Source organism: Bombina bombina, chromosome 5 (genome assembly GCF_027579735.1).
Source record: "Bombina bombina isolate aBomBom1 chromosome 5, aBomBom1.pri, whole genome shotgun sequence".
Taxonomy (NCBI): Eukaryota; Metazoa; Chordata; class Amphibia; order Anura; family Bombinatoridae; genus Bombina; species Bombina bombina.
The window spans coordinates 931,300,896-931,318,311 of NC_069503.1; positions in this window are offsets into that span (position 1 = coordinate 931,300,896).

Consider the following 17,416-nt stretch of genomic DNA (forward strand, 5'->3'; position numbering starts at 1 on the left):
TCATATACCATATTCCCTAGGAGGAGAGGGTGGGCCACCGGTAAAACACAGCATTCTAAACTGTGGAAGCGGCGCCACCTGGCCCACCCTTTCGCCTTTTTCTGAAAACTGCTCTTCTAAATTGTCTGCCTAGAACACACACAAACCTTCTGCTACCCCCTCACCGAGGCAGTAGACTAAAACACTGGGAAAGTAACTAGATTTTTGTGCTAAATAGCCATACCCATCGTGGAGATACTTCCCAGCCCCGCTCCAAACTCATATGTGAAAAGCTTTGGATAGGCAGCCTCTCTACTGGCCTCTGTTACCACCCTAGAACCTGTTGCACCCTATAACGATTACCCAGAGTATCAACCTTTTACAAAGTGTCACCCAACATGCCTCACTCATCCAGAAAACATCCTAAAACCCCAATCAACATTAAGAAGACAGTCTTCGACCACTTCTCCCAACCAGCAAAAAAACAAGATGAAGGTACCAACAGAGATGTAAGTGATCCAGAATAATTAGAAGAAGAATCACAATCAAGTACTCACTCTTCCGTGCCGTCCCAACACTTCATCACAGAATCTACATTGACGAAAATGCTAGCTGCCAGGCGTGCTCCATTACCCAGGAGATCAGCTGAGCTGTGAAAAGATATCTTGGAAATAGGAGAGAGGGTGGACGTACTTGAGCGAAGACAAGAAGACATAGCCACAGATCATTCTAATCTTCTCTCCCACATTGAATGCCTTGTGGATGAAATCACCCAGCTCAAATTTAAAATGGCAGATATCAAAGACAAGAGCATGTAGGAACAACATCCGTTTCAGGGGCATCCCAGAGAGTGTATAAGAAAAGGGAAAGAAAGATGACAAAAAATGCGAGCACTCAAAGAAAAAAGCAAACCAATATATGTATGCCCTGAAGGCAAGAAGAGAGGGGGGACCCAACAGAGGATGAATTAAAATATAACTTTTATTAGAATTGATAATAAAAATAATGGTGTGATCTAAGTGTATTAAAACTTAGATTAATAACTGAAAAGGATGAGTTGGCAACTCAGCAGTAGTAAGTACAATAACTTAGTATATCAAATAACTAAACTATTGAAATTAAAGCTACCCGCTAAGAATAGCACCAAAAATCTAAGAGCTACAAAACAGACAATCTCACCACAATACAATTGATACTATAGAATGGTGCAAGTTCAAAGAATAGGAGCGAGAGAGACTTACTAGTTAATACTATGAAGAAACGGAGGAGCTGTAAATTAGCAAGCTACCAAAGAGAGAGCACTGTAACAAATTACCTAGAAAAAGAGGCTTGGCCTCACAACAGTTAACGCTAATAAAAGGTGCAACTCTAATAGCAGCGATTTAACTCCCAGAGAGTGTCCCACCTACAGACCTGCAAGACTATCTTATGGCACTATTTAGAGAACTAGTGTGCACTCTGGAAGGAGCCACTACTACCATGGAAAGAGCACACAGGGCACTGCGTCCGAGGACTGTGTCCCAAGAAAAACCACAACAATAGTCTGTATTCATAGCTTTACTTTTAAAGACAAATTGATCCAATCAGCATTCAAGAAACCAATCCTATCAGAGAAATTCAGAGACATAGAAATATTACCCGACCTATCAGCTCATACTGTGCAGCAGCGAAGACTGTTCCAACCTGTCCCCTCTGTTTTATGTAAGGCCAACATTTAATACAGGTGGGGATTCCCCACAAAACTCATAATTACCAAGGACAATCAAAAACACATCGCCTCCACTCTATCCCAAGGAATGACTCTCCTCTCCATATGGGGCCTACAAAATGAGGAGGATCACGATCAATCTTCCTCACACCCCAAACTCTGAGCTTCAGCTCCCGAATGGAAAACAAAGAGAGGCCAAAGACTCAACAGACTCAGAACTCTATTCGGGCACACACCCTATTACCCTGAAATAAGGGTCTACCCTACTAAATCTTAGGGAAACTCCTGGCTGAGTTGTCTCCTCTACCTGGAATGGGTGCCCACCCCCAAGGGAGGGCACTGCGTCTGTCGCAGACATGGTTTCAATGTCAACTAAAGGTTAACTAACAAAGATTTATTGTTGAAAATATTTGATATTGCATGGGAGCTGGGCTGGTATCTCCAACCTCTACCTTGTTTCTTGTTGCACTTATACTCCCCCCCCCCAGGCAGCCCACACCAGGGTTCCACCAAGGTGGACTATTTCCACCACAAGTTACTAATTCTATTTTCATAAAAATGATATAAACCCCCTTACTATCCTTCTCACACCCTCCCCCACTATGATTTTGCCTAGATCACAGTTACCTTATACTCTAACAACACCGGATAATTCCAAATGGTAACATTAAAATTCTTAATGCACAATGTAAGGGGCCTAAACTCCCCATACAAACGTAGACAACTGGCTCATCACTTAAATTCCATAATACTGATGTTGTGTTCCTGCAGGAAACACACTGTAAATCTGACCACCCCCTTAGATTCTACTCCAAAACCTACACAGTGGTTGAACAAGCCCCATTCTCCAAGAAAGCCAGAGGCACAGCCATTTTAATCCACAAACGACTAACGTTTGAACGTATTCAGGTGGTCACAGACCCTCAGGCCAGATATGTGATCCTGGTCTGTAAGCTGGACCATATAGCATACACGTTGGCCTCGATATACATGCCTAACTCCCATCAGCCCACATTCTTAACAAATACATTGAATCAGGTAGAGAACATTAAGACTGGCAGAGTTGTCATTGCACGCAATTTCAATATGGTCTGGGACTGCAAAATTAGACAGGAACCCATTAGGTCGAACCAAACAAGGACCCCAATCTACACATTTAGCTCTCAATTTCAGAACTATGATGGCCCAATTCAGATACTATGACATCTGGAGATCTCTTCACCCCAAAGACAGGGACTACACTCACTATTCCCATCCTCACAGAACATACTCCAGACTAGACCATATATTTTGCTTAGCTGACTCTCTAGACCTAATTAAGCAAACTGACATACTGCTATGTCCCTGGTCGGATCATGACCAAGTAACCGCCAATATACTTTCCATGGACACAACCAGACCCAAAGTGACTTGGCGTTTACCTCGTAACATTCTTTCAGACATCCCCTTTCGGAAGAGTTGAGAAAAGATATCACCCAACTCATACAAATAAATGATTACTTACTTACTAGAGATATTGCCCTGTGGGGAGCCATTAAGGCTGCGACCAGAGGATACATCATCCGTAAACAGGGCCATCTGAAAAAGAAAGCAGGCCTTACCCTAGCCCAGGCCCATTGCAAACTTTGAGATCTTAGAATTCATATACCTAATTGCGCAATAAAACGCTTAAGTGCAGGGGGAAGAAAGGAACAACAAAACTATTTTGATATAATAGTGTATCTCAACTCAAATAAGTTAATATTTACTGAACACACTAAGTTTGATAAAAAAGGTTAAAACACAAGGAGTTGCATATATAAAAACACATTACCTAAAAAGCATTAAACAATGTGCACATCAATCAATAAAACAAAAAAATATTAAACACAATTGAAATAGATACAATTAAAAGTATCAAGCCAAATGAATGTGTGGCAACGGATACACAGCAGACAGTTCCGTGTACAGTAGAAAATTTCAGATAATGACTGCTATTTGATGATCTTTCTCCTGTTAGGAAAAAGCCAGAGATTCCCTATTATGCAAAGGAATAATAATCCGTACTCACAGGATAGTAGGGATCTGTCAGTATGAAGGACCTGAATCAAACCAGACAAACTTCAGATGAATTTCAAGACCCCTCGGTTTCTCAAAAACTTCCACAGTGAGCAGGAACTTTAATTAACACATTCATAATCTTCAAGCCTCATTGGTTATAAGATTAATTTGGAATAAATAACGTAATAACTCATGTTATAATGCTGTCTTTATATAAAAAAAACTTTAAAGTAATGTATAGAGTGTTATATTAAATTAGTTTTAATAATTTCCAATGTTTAATTACATCATATTCGGAATTGAATCCCCTAGGCACCTGAGTTTTTAACTTGTCTAGAAAGTAACTTTTCCCATCACCCCCTCTTTTAAGACATTTTACAACCTCAATGGCTCTCCATTTAAATTTAGCGGCACATTTATTGTGTTGATCCAAAAAGTGAATAGATAATGCAGAGCAACACTTTTCATTGTTGATATACCCTAAGTGTTCTCGTATTCGATATCTAACATTCCTAGTAGTAATACCTACGTATTGCATATGATGTTCAATGCACCCAATCAAATATATCACATAGGTGGTTGAACAGTTGATGCAGCCCTTAGCTGTAAAGTGCTGTCCAGTAACACATGAATAAAAGTCACTTCCTGTTATCAAAAAATCACAATTTTTGCACCTAACACTGCCATATTTAAATGTTCTAGGGCTGAAACAATCGATAAAATCAATAAAAATCAATAATGAAAATCGTTGTCAATGATTTTCATTATCAATTAGTTGGTTATCGATTAGTTGTTATGTTGAGCCTCATACACTGTTTGACACTGCGGCGCCACCTTACTCCTCCCCCGCCACCTTACTCCTCCCCTCTCCCACGGCATACAGACTGCTTTGCGCAACAGCGCCAACTTAATCCTCCCCTCTCCCATGTCATACAGACTGCTTTGCGCAACGGTGCCACCTTATACTCCCGCCTTCTCACAGCCTATACTGGTCTGCACTCTGCAGTGGCAGCATCATCTTACCAATAGCGGGCTTGAGCGGGGGGTTGCTGTAGAGTAGATGTTGCTGTGCAGGACTGGGTACTAGGCACTGTTAGGCAGGACGAAGTAACACCAGACCAGTCAAAAAGTTTACTTTAATTACCTAGTCGGTCCTGCCTAATAGTGCCTAGTACCCGGTACTGCACAGCTACATCAGAGTCTGTCTCAGCTTCAAAGGGGTGAGTGAAGGCAGATCATGTCCTATTTTCTGTTTTTTTTTTGGCAAAAATTTAAATAAAATAATAAGCAAGCACTGGGGAGTGTGTTGGAGGGCTCGTTTTTAATTAAAATTATTTCTGTTGCCTTATTGGAGCCTTTTACATACACTAAATTAATCTGTATTATAGGAACTGGGATTTAGTATAAGACTACAGCCTCTAAGTCTGCATACGCACTTCAGCCTCTCTTTTGGGGACAGCAGAAAAATACAAAAATTAAACTATAGGAAGAGTGGACAAAATAAATAACAAGGTAGAAAACTCCTATTTCCTTCTGGTTCAGAGACCACAAATGTAAGAAAATTGATATTTTGAAATATGCAATTTTATTACACAATCTGTTTTGGACTTGAACATACATGTTCACACCAACGCTGAAGTCCAGTCTGTGAACAGAACTTATTCAGCCTTAGCCCAGAAAATTACTGGAATAGGGTAATATGCCAGCAAGTTTTATTCAGTTCAGGGGGATTTAAAACTATTTTATTTTTTACAATTTCTTAACTTTAGCTAAGTAGTCTCATGCAAAACAGGGGAATGGGTAATAAAGGGATTATCTATCCTTTTAAACAATAAATATTGGTGTAGACCATCCCTTAAGTAATCTTATGAAAACGTTCCATTGGAACTAAGCCAAGAACTAGTAGATAATGTAGTAGGAAGTTGACTCGGGGAAAGTAGATTCCCTAATGTTTTAAAAAAGTTACACAACCACCCTCCACAACCTTCTTTAAATCCTTATCGCCATATAGTAAGGGAAAATATTTCCTCACAATCTCACAAATGGCATAAAATTCTGTGGAGTATTTGGTGATGAAGAGTGGTTGTTGTTTCTGTCCTTTCCTAGGTTTAGGCAAAAAAAAGTGTCTGATCTGTCCAGAGTACAGATCTCTTTAGAGACTTTGCTCAGTAAATTTCTAGAGTATCCTCTATCCTTAAAATATTGGTTAAGGACCTTATTTTCTTTCTCAAACACTATGGTGTCAGTGCATATCCGTTTAGCTCTAATATACTGTCTTTTCACAACCCCTTTGAACACATGATTAGGAGCACTTTTGGCGTGCAATATAGTGTTCCCTGATATTTGTTTGCGAAATAGGCAGCTATTTATTTTATTGGTTTCCACTGACTCTGTCAACTTAAAGTGAATGTAAACTCCACTATAGTGGTTAACGCCATATTCACAATCAATATAAATTAGGGGGACTTTAATTCATCGTTTTTCTTTCTTGTACTTTTAAAAGTTAAAAAATACCTTTTTATCTTCATTTTTGTACCGCGCTTCCTCTGCCAGCCATATTATCCCTCTCCTTAATAATAATTGACAACAACGATTGCTAATCCTGGTCCCCCCCCCCCCGGCCGTTTAAAGGGACAGTTTACTCAAAAAAATTCTCCCCTTTAATTTGTTCCCAATGATCCACTTTACCTGCTGGAGTGTATTAAATTGTTTACAAGTAGCTCCTTTACCCTTATATTGGCATTTGAACTTGTTGATTTAGCATGTGGTATCCCCACCTATTCTGAAAGTTTGTGGCCGCGCGTACCAGCTATAGATATGCTTTGTAAACACAGCCAGCAGAAGAAATTACACTCCCAGTGTGATATAGCAGAGATAAGGTAATAAAATGTTGATTTTCCATTGTTCTCTCAAAGTACTGGTGATTGTTTTAAGAACAGATATAAGATAAAGAAGCAGGTATATGTGCACAATGTGATACAGTAATGAGATCTGATTATACCTACAAGCTCAACCTATTTTATTAGGTTGTGGCTTCAAAACACAAAATCAGAGCTTTAATATACAGAAATAAACCTTAAAAAGCTAATTTTCATAAATTTTTTACTCTGCAGTTGGTAAAAAAAGCAATTGTAAACACATTAAGGGAAAAACTATTTTACAGTATACTGTCCGTTTAACCCCGTTTTTGAAATGTCATGCGCTTCTTCTGCGCATGCGTTAGAAGATAATCTCCAGGTTCAGAAGCAGCGCGCATGCTCTATAGCACACAGTTGCAAATTGAGGAAACAATCGATCGCTTGCAAGTAAGTATTGGTCCGCAACTGACACGGATTCTGAAGTAAATAAATCAATTTTAGCAATGAACAATACATGTCTTCTTATCTACAATCTATTATCAAAGTTACTATGGTAACTACATTCTTTAGATATATACTGAAACATAGAAGTATTCCATGTTCATCACAACTTTTATTCTATTTATTTTAAAACCAGCTTAGCATTATATCAAATTAATTTAGAAATGTTTTTTTTAATATTCACAATAATGATCCGCATTAATCAACTTTGGGAATGCTCAATTATTAGGATATAATATATATATTTTTTTAATTTTTTTTTTTTTTTTCTGACTATCTTCCTAAATATCTAAATATATTTTGTTATTTATAAATATTGCTTTGTATCCATGTTTTTTTTTTTTTTTTTGGATTTTTGTGTCTCTATCTTTAGATCTATATATCTGTGTCTATCTTTTTTTGTTGTTGTTTCCCAATCGCCTTATATTTTGCAATATCTTTCCTATGTAACTATATATTTATTTAGATCTATTTATCAATCTATCTTTCTGTCCATCAAATTATCTATATATCTAGATAAATGTTTATCTGTCTCCACTTATTGTTCTTTATAAATTCTCTGTCTCACTATCTATCAATCTATCTATTTATATGTTGATCTGTCACCACTTATTGTTCTTTATGTAATTCTGTGTCTCTTTATCTATCTATCTATCTATCTATCTATCTATCTATCTATCTATCTATCTATCTATCTATCTATCTAAATGTTTGTCTAACTCCACTTCTTGTTCTTTGGGTAATTAATGTCTCTTTATTTATCTTTATATCTATTTATATACTGTATCTAAATTTCAATCTGTCCCCACTTATAATTCTTTATGTTTTTTCTTTCTGTTTCTCTCTATGTCTCTATGTCTTTATCTATCTATCTATATCAATCTATCTATATATATATCTAAATGATTTTCTCTCTCCATTTATTGATCATTATATATTCTCTGCCTCTTTATCTTACTATATATCTATCTAAATGTAGTTATGTTTCCATTTATTCTTCTTTGTGTATTCTCTCTCTCGTTTTTGTTGTTGTTTTTTAATCTATCTTTCTATCTATGTATCTATAGATTGATCTTTCTATTTTTCTAAATGATTGCCTGTCTCCAAATATTGTTCATCAAGTTTTCTCTTTATTTCATCTAAATTTTGAGTTTAAAAAAAAACATGTAATAACACTTTGCTACAATGTAAAGTAGTGAGTGTACAGCCTGTATAACAGTGTGAATTTGCTGTCCCCTCAACACACAGCCATTAATGTCTAAACCTTTGGCAACAAAAGTGAGTACACCCCTAAGTGGAAATGTCCAAATTGGGCCCAAAGTGTCAATATTTTGTGTGGCCACCATTATTTTCCAAGACTGCCTTAACCCTCTTGGGCATGGAGTTCACCAGATCTTCACAGGTTGCTACTGGAGTCCTCTTCCATTCATGCATGACAACATCACGAAGCTGGTGGATGTTAGAGACCTTGCGCTCACCCATCTTCCATTTGAGGATGCCCCAGATGCTCAATAGGGTTTAGTCCATCACTTTTACCCTCAGCTTCTTTAGCAAGGCAGTGGTCGTCTTGGAGGTGTGTTTTGGGTCCTTATCATGTTGGAATCCTGTCCTGCAGCCCAATCTCTGAAGGGAGGGGATCAAGCTCTGCTTCAGTATGTCACAGAACATGTTGGCATTCATGGTTCCCTCAATGAACTGTAGCTCCCCAGTGCCAGCAGCACTCATGCAGGCCCAGTCCATGACACTCCCACCACCATGCTTGACTGTAGGCAAGATACACTTGTCCTTGTACCAAACCACCTGGTTGCCGCCACACACGCTTGACACCATCTGAACCAAATAAGTTTATCTTGGTCTCATTGGACCACAGAACATGGTTCCAGTAATCCATGTCCTTAGTCTGCTTGCTTTCAGCAAACTGTTTGTGGCTTTCTTGTGTGTCATGCTTGACTGCCGGGAGACTCCAGCGGTCCTCCTTGCGTGCTTGGGTTCCCATGGCGACGTCAGCTCGGCTTAGCCGTCCCTTCAGCTGACGTCACTTTTAGGCTTCATGGCCCGGGCTTCCGGTTTCTCCGGTGCCCGTTTGTTTGTTCCTTCGTGGCTCCTGAGTGAAGTATCCTTTTTTAATCCTCTGCCGGATAATCTGTTGCTGAACTCTGCAAGTACCGACTACTCTGTGTTAACCCTCAAACTGCCTGATTACCTGTTGCCAAACTTTGCAAGTACTGACTACTCTGTGTTAACCCTCAAACTGCCTGATTACCTGTTGCCGAACTTTGCAAGTACTGACTACTCTGTGTTAACCCTCAAACTGCCTGATAACCTGTTGCTGAACTCTGCAAGTACTGACTACTCTGTATTAACACTCAAACTGCCTGATTACCTGTTGCTGAACTCTGCAAGTACTGACTACTCGGTGTTAACCCTCAAACTGCCTAATTACCTGTTGCCGAACTTTGCAAGTACTGACTACTTTGTGTTAACCCCCAAACTGCCTGATTACCTGTTGCCGAACTCTGCAAGTATTGACTACTCTGTGTTAACCCTCAAACTGCCTGATTACCTGTTGCCGAACTCTGCAAGTACTGACTACTCTCTGTTAACCCTCAAACTGCCTGATTACCTGTTGCTAATCTCTGCAAGTACTGACTACTCTGTGTTAACCCTCAAACTGCCTGATTACCTGTTGCCAAACTCCGCAAGTACTGACTATTCTGTGCTAACCCACCAACTGCTTGATAATTTGATACCAAACTCTGTCTGAGTATAAGTTCCCTTCTTCTGCTATCCTGAATCTGAGGAGGACTATTCCAGAACTGCCTGAATACAGCTCCTTATACTGAAGTCTATCTGACTTATATCTTGCATTCCTGTACTCTTCCCTGAGGATATGCAACACAAGTATCACAGTTCCTCATATTCAGGATTAAGAGAGAGATATGATAAAATGTTAAAATGTCACTTTATTAGGTTTTCATTAAAACAGACCTGGCACAGCACACTTAGAGACTCCACTGCTTCCCTGAGGACTCAGACCAACACTTCTCCATAGCGTGAGTACCTTGTTTTATAGAAGTTGTCGTGGGGTCACGTCCTAGATTAAACTCAGAGTGCAAGGGTGTTTTAGTTCGCTCTAGCATTTGGGTCTTCTTCTGGACATTTCCTAACCTGACATTGTGCATCATCTTTAGAAGAGTATTATAAAGAAAAAAAGAAATATTATAAAGAAACGCTGTAACAACACGCCATCTAAGATAAGTGCTTCATTTCTTTGTAATCACACAGTGACTATCTGATTCAATTACCTAGTGTGCAGCGGGAATAGCTGCGGTCAAATTTCTTCTAATCACTTGTGACATGGTAGTGGCTATAAGACTGAATGATCAAGGATTGTATTGTTATAAATGTGTTTAAGAAGCTTGAAACTCATGATATTGTACCTGTATATAGGACCTCATTCATAGCACTGTTTATGGTTAGCAATGTTCTTTAGGCTCAATATGTATTTAGATATTGAATAGATAGCTTATATATATTAGGTGGCTTGTAATACTGCATACGTATGCTTATCAATAGGTCTTAATGTTTTCTTATACTGTTTTTATGTTTTTATGTATTTTATGTGCTGCCAGAATGAAGGTACCTTTAAGTAACGTCATCCAAGATGGCATCCCTTAGATTCCGATTGGCTGATAGAATTCTATCAGCCAATCGGAATTAAGGTAGAAAAATCCAAATGGCTGATGCAATCAGCCAATAGGATTGAAGTTCAATCCTATTGGCTGATCCAATCAGCCAAAAGGATTGAGCTCGCATTCTATTGGCTGTTCCAATCAGTCAATAGAATGCGAGCTCAATCCTATTGGCTGATAGGATCAGCCAATAGGATTGAACTTCAATCCTATTGGCTGATTGCATTAGCCAATAGGATTTTTTCTACCTTAATTTCGATTGGCTGATAGAATTCTATCAGCCAATCGGAATCTAAGGGACACCATCTTGGATGACGTCACTTAAAGGTACCTTCATTCTGTGTCAGTCGTCGGATGAAGAGGATGCTCCGCGTCGGATGTCTTGAAGATGGGATGTCTTGAAGATGGACCCGCTCCACGCCGGATGGATTAAGATAGAAGATGCCCATCTGGAGGACCACTTCTGCCCGACTTGGATGAAGACTTCTGCCCGTCTGGAGGACCACTTCTGGAGGACGTCTCCCGGTAAGTCGATCTTCAGGGGGTAAGTGTTAGTTTTTTTTAAGGGTATATTGGGTGGGTTTTCTTTTTAGGTTAGGGACTTTGGGCGGCAAAAGAGCTAACTGCCCTTTTAAGGGCAATGCCCATCCAAATGCCCTTTTAAGGGCAATGGGAAGCTTAGGTTTTTTTAGATAGGTTTTTATTTGGGGGGTTGGTTGTGTGGGTGGTGGGTTTTACTGTTGGGGGGGGGTGTCTGTATTTTTTTTTTGGGGGGGGCTTTTATATTTTAATAGGGCTATTAGATTAGGTGTAATTAGTTTAAATTTCTGTAATTTGTTTATTATTTTCTGCAATTTAGTGTTTTTTTTTGTACTTTAGCTAATTTAATTTAATTTAATTTAGGTAATTGTATGTAATTTATTTAATTGTATTTAGCTAATTTAATTTAATTATAGTGTAGTGTTGGGTGTAATTGTAACTTAGGTTAGGTTTTATTTTACAGGTACTTTTGTATTTATTTTAGCTAGGTAGTTATTAAATAGTTAATAACTATTTAATAACTATTCTACCTAGTTAAAATAAATACAAACTTGCCTGTAAAATAAAAATAAATCCTAAGATAGCTACAATGTAACTATTAGTTATATTGTAGCTATCTTAGGTTTTATTTTACAGGTATTTAGTTTTAAATAGGAATTTTTAGTTAGATTTCTTTTAATTATATTTAAGTTAGGGGGTGTTAGGGTTAGACTTAGATTTAGGGGTTAATAACTTTAATATAGTGGCGGCAACGTTGGGGGCGGCAGATTAGGAGTTAGTAAATGTAGGTAGGTGGCAGCGATATTAGGGACGGCAGATTAGGGGTTAATAATATTTAACTAATATTTGCGAGGCGGAATTGCGGCGGTTTAGGGTTTAATATATTTATTATAGTGGCGGCGATGTCCGGTTCGGCAGATTAGGGATTCAAATTGTTATTTTAGTGTTTGCGAAGTGGGAGGGCCTCGGTTTAGGGGTTAATAGGTAGTTTATGGGTGTTAGTGTACTTTTTAGCACTTTAGTTAAGAGTTTTATGCTACGGCGTTGTAGTGTAAAACTCTTAACTACTGACTTTAATATGCGGTACCAGGCTTGACAGGAGAGGGTGTACCGCTCACTTTTTGGCAGACTCGTAATACCGGCGCTATGCAAGTTGCATTGAAAAAAGAGGATACGCAATTTACGTAAGTGGATTTGCGGTATTTCCAAGTCTGGCCAAAAAAGTGAGTGGTACACCTGTACCTGCAAGACTCGTAATACCAGCGGGCGTTAAAAAGCAGCATTAGGACCGGCTAACGCTGCTTTTTAAGACTAAAGCAAAACTTGTAATCTAGCCGTTACATTGTTATACAGGCTATACACTCACTACTTTACATTGTAGCAAAGTGTTATTTCTTCAGTGTTGTCACATGAAAAGATATAATAAGATATTTACAAAAATGTAAGGGGTGTACTCACTTTTGTGAGATACTGTGTATTTATATATATTTTTTGTTTTCCACTTATTTTTCATTATAAATTCTCTTTTTTTCTCTCTCTTTCACTCTTTTGTTCTTTCTCTCTCTCTCTTTCAGGCCCATTTATCAAGCTCCATACGGAGCTTGAAGGGCCGTGTTTCTGGCGAGTCTGAAGACTCGCCAGAAACACAACTTATGAAGCAGCGGTCTAAAGACCGCTGCTTCATAACCCTGTCCGCCTGCTCTGAGCAGGCGGACAGGAATCGCCGGAAATCAACCCGATCGAATACGATCGGGTTGATTGACACCTCCCTGCTGGCGGCCAATTGGCCGCGAGTCAGCAGGGGGCGGCGTTGCACCAGCAGCTCTTGTGAGCTGCTGGTGCAATGTTAAATGCGGAGAGCGTATTGCTCTCCGCATTTAGCGAGGTCTTGCGGACCTGATCCGCAGTATCGGATCAGGTCCGCAAGCCCTTTGATAAATGGGCCCCTTTTTCTCTCTATATTTCTCTCTCTCTCTCTCTCTCTCTCTCTCTCTCTCTCTCTCTCTCTCTCTCTCTCTCTCTCTCTCTCTCTCTCTCTCTCTCCCTCTCTCTATCCAACTAAATGTTTGTCTTTTTACACTTATTGTTTTTTATGGATTCTCTATTTATCTATATATCTATCCCTCTATATGTTTGTTTAAATCCAATTATTGTTCTTTATCTATTCTATTCTCTTTCTTTCTCTCTCTCTTTCTCTATTTCTCTCTTTATCTTTTTTTTTATGTATTCGCTATCTATCTATCTATCTATCTATCTATCTATCTATCTATCAATCACTCTATTTATATATGTGGGGACAGACATACGCTGTCAACATTTATCATTGCACCAGCAGGTAAGGCTGTGCGATGCTAACAAGCCTTTTTTTCTTACCGCTCACTTAAGCCAACGCTGGTATTACAAGTTTTCTTCAAGCCGGCGTTAGCCTCAGAAAAGTGAGCGTTGAGCAAAATTTAGCTCCACATCTCACTGTAATACCGCTGTAATACCAGCATTGCTTACAGTAGTGGTAAGCTGGCCAAACGTGCTCGTGCACGATTTCCCTATGGGAAACAATGGGGCTGAGCTGGCTGAAAAAAAACCTAACACCTGCAAAAAAGCAGCGTTCAGCTCCTAATGCAGCCCCATTGTTTCAATTAATTTTATGTCTGCACCTAACACCCTAACATGAACCCCGAGTCTAAACACCCCTAATCTGCCGCCCCCGACATCGTTGCCACCTACATTATATTATTAACCCCTAATCTGCCGCTCCGGACACCGCCGCCACCTACATTATACTTATGAACCCCTAATCTACTGCCCCCAACATCGCCGACACCTACATTATAGTTATTAACCCCTAACCTGCCCCCCCAACATCGCCGCAACTATATTCAATTTATTAACCCCTAATCTGCCGCCGCCAACGTCTCCGCCACTATAATAAATTTATTAACCCCTAAACTTAAAGGGACACTAAACCCAAAAATTTTCTTTCATGATTCATGAAGAGAATGCAAATGTAAACAACAATCCAATTTACTTCTATTATTTATTTTGCTTCATTTTCTAGATATCCTTAGTTGAATAAAAAGCAATGCACATGGGTCAGCCAATCACATGAGGCTTCTAAGTGCAGCAACCAATCAGCAGCTACTAAGCCTATCTAGATATGCTTTTCAGCAAGGAATATCAAGAGAATAAAACAAATTAGATAAGAGAAGTAAATTAGAAAGTTGTTTAAAATTGCATGCTTTTTCTATATCATGAAATAAAAAAAATGTGTTTCATGTCCCTTTAAGTCTAACCCTAACCCTAACATCCCCCTAACTTAAATATAATTTAAATACATCTAAATAAATTTACTACAATTAAATAAATTATTCCTATTTAAAACTAAATACTTATAATACCTATAAAATAAAACCTAAGCTAGCTACAATATAACTAATAGTTACATTGTAGCTAGCTTAGGATTTATATTTATTTTACAGTCAACTTTGTATTTATTTTAACTAGGTACAATAGTTATTAAATAGTTATTAACTATTTAATAACTTCCTAGATAAAATAAATACAAATTTACCTGTAAAATAAATCCTAACCTAAATTACAATTACACCTAACACTACACTATCATTAAATTAATTACATAAATTACCTACAATTAACTACAATTAAATTAAATAAACTAAAGTACAAAAAACAAACACTAAATTACAGAAAATAAAACAATAATTACAATTTTTTTAAAACTAATTACACCTAATCTAATCCCCCTAATAAAATAAAAAAGCCCCCCCAAAATAATAAAATTCCCTACCCTATACTAAATTACAAATAGCCCTTAAAAGGGCCTTTTGCGGGGCATTGCCCCAAATTAATCAGCTCTTTTACCTGTAAAAAACATTAAAAACCACCACCCACACACCCAACCCTACTCTAAAACCCACCTAATCCCTACTCTAAAACCCACCCAATTTATTAATGTGGCGGTGATGCAGATTAGGGGTTAAACATTTTAGTTAAGTGTTTCCGATGTGGGGGGGGGGGGCTGGGTTTAGGCGTTAATAGGTAGTTTATGGGTGTTAGTGTACTATTTAGCACTTTAGTTAAGAGCTTTATGTTCTGGCGTTAGCCCATAAAACTCTTAACTACTGACTTTTAAATGCGGTAGGAGTCTTGCCAGGAGAGGGTCTACCGCTCACTTGGTCAGGCGATCGTAATACCGGCGTTAGGAAAATCCCATTAAAAAGATAGGATACGCAATTGACGTAAGGGGATGCTAAAATCGCGGAAAAAAAGTGAGCGGTAGACCCTCTCCTGCCTGACTCGTAATACCAGCGGGCGTTAAAAAGCAGCGTTGGGACCCCTCAACGCTGCTTTTTAAGGCTAACGCAAGACTCGTAATCTAACCGATTGTTATTTATGTATTCTCTTTCTCTCTCTTTTTCTCTGTCTCTCTTTTTCTCTCTCTCTCTCTTTCTCTCTCTTTCACTCTCTCTTTCTCTCTCTCTCCTTTGTAATATTTCTCTCTCTCTTTCTCAGTAAATCATTTTATTTGTACACTGATTGTTTTTTTTAACTATTCTGTCTATTTATCTTTCTATCTATCTCTCTAAATTTTTGTCTGTCTCCACTAAAAAGAGCTTTATTAAGAAAAGATCAAAGTATCATTCCAGCAATAGTGACATAACATTCAATGAAAGTCCAATCCTGCAAAGTGGATAAACAAACAAAGTAAATTTCTCTATTAAGTAACATCCGATGTGGAATCGAATCCAGGGGAGTTTGCATGTACTGGAATTTGTTCCTAAGGCTCTTGGTTTTTCGGTTTAATTATAACTTAGAAACAAATGTAACGCAAGTAATACTCACAATAATATCTACTTTCAGGTACAGTTTGAACGAAAATATCTAGACCATCTGTACAGTATACACAATTGTGGTAGTTGCCGCTTATCATCAAGAGGGCGGTTATTAACCTCCATTGTTGGGTAAGGCCCATTCTGTGTCTTTAAACATATAGTTAAAATCTAAGTGGGCTGAACAGCAATTTCGTCCTCAGGCGGGGGGAATTAGGAAATTTTAAAAAATAAAAATAAGTGGGAGGGGGACCCCAGGATCTCCAAATGGAAATATGTGACTCTGGGAGGCCTCTGAGCAGACCAGGGATTGAATGAGCCGGTGGGGGATAGGGACAATCCCAGAGTAATGTCTGAGTGACTTCCAGCCCTCCAAATTTTGCAGAATAATTTTATTATAAATACAGAGTTTTTTGAGTTGGTAATCGGGAATCCAAGGAAGATTGCTTAAGGTAATTCCTAGTGGTAGGGAAGATTGTTCAACTTTCCTCTAGCCTGTTTCTCTATCTGCCGAACTCCAAAGAGAGATGTGTGAAAGACGGGCCACTTCATAGTACACATAGATATTCGGCAGAAGGACATCTCCGGCTTCATGGGGCTTTTGGAGTATCTTTTTCGCTATTCTCTGCTTTTTATTTTGCCAGATATATCTCATAATTAAGGCATTATATTTGTCTAGAAGCTCTCTAGGGAGGTTTATAGGGAGAAAGCGGAAAAGATAGAGTACTTTGGGTAAAATTGTCATCTTAACCGCAGCTATATGGCCAAGCCAAGAGATCTCCCAGAAATTCCAAGAATTTAAGAGTCGGCAAATTTCTAAGAGCAGGTGCTCATAGCCTATGTAGATTCCCAAGTGTTTTAAAGCATCCCTTGACTATTTGAATTGATAGGTTGTTTGCAGGAGGTCTAGCTCATGGCTAGGTATATGAATAGGGAGGGTTTCAGTTATTTGGAAATTAATTTTGTAGTAGCTAAGTTCACCAAATTGTGTGATGAGATCAAACAACGCCGGTAGGGAGCCAATGGGGTTGGAGAGGAATAACTTTATGTCATCGGCGAACAAAGCTATCTTGTCCGCACAAAGATTGAAATACGTCTCTCTAATACTATCTATTGCTCTAATGGCCTGAGTTAGTGGTTCTATCGCAAGTGTGAAGATCAAGGGTGATAAGAGGCAGCCCTGCCGGGTGCCATTTGTGATCTGGAAGTCATCTGAGCAGAATCCCAGACCAACCACCCTAGACTGGGGTC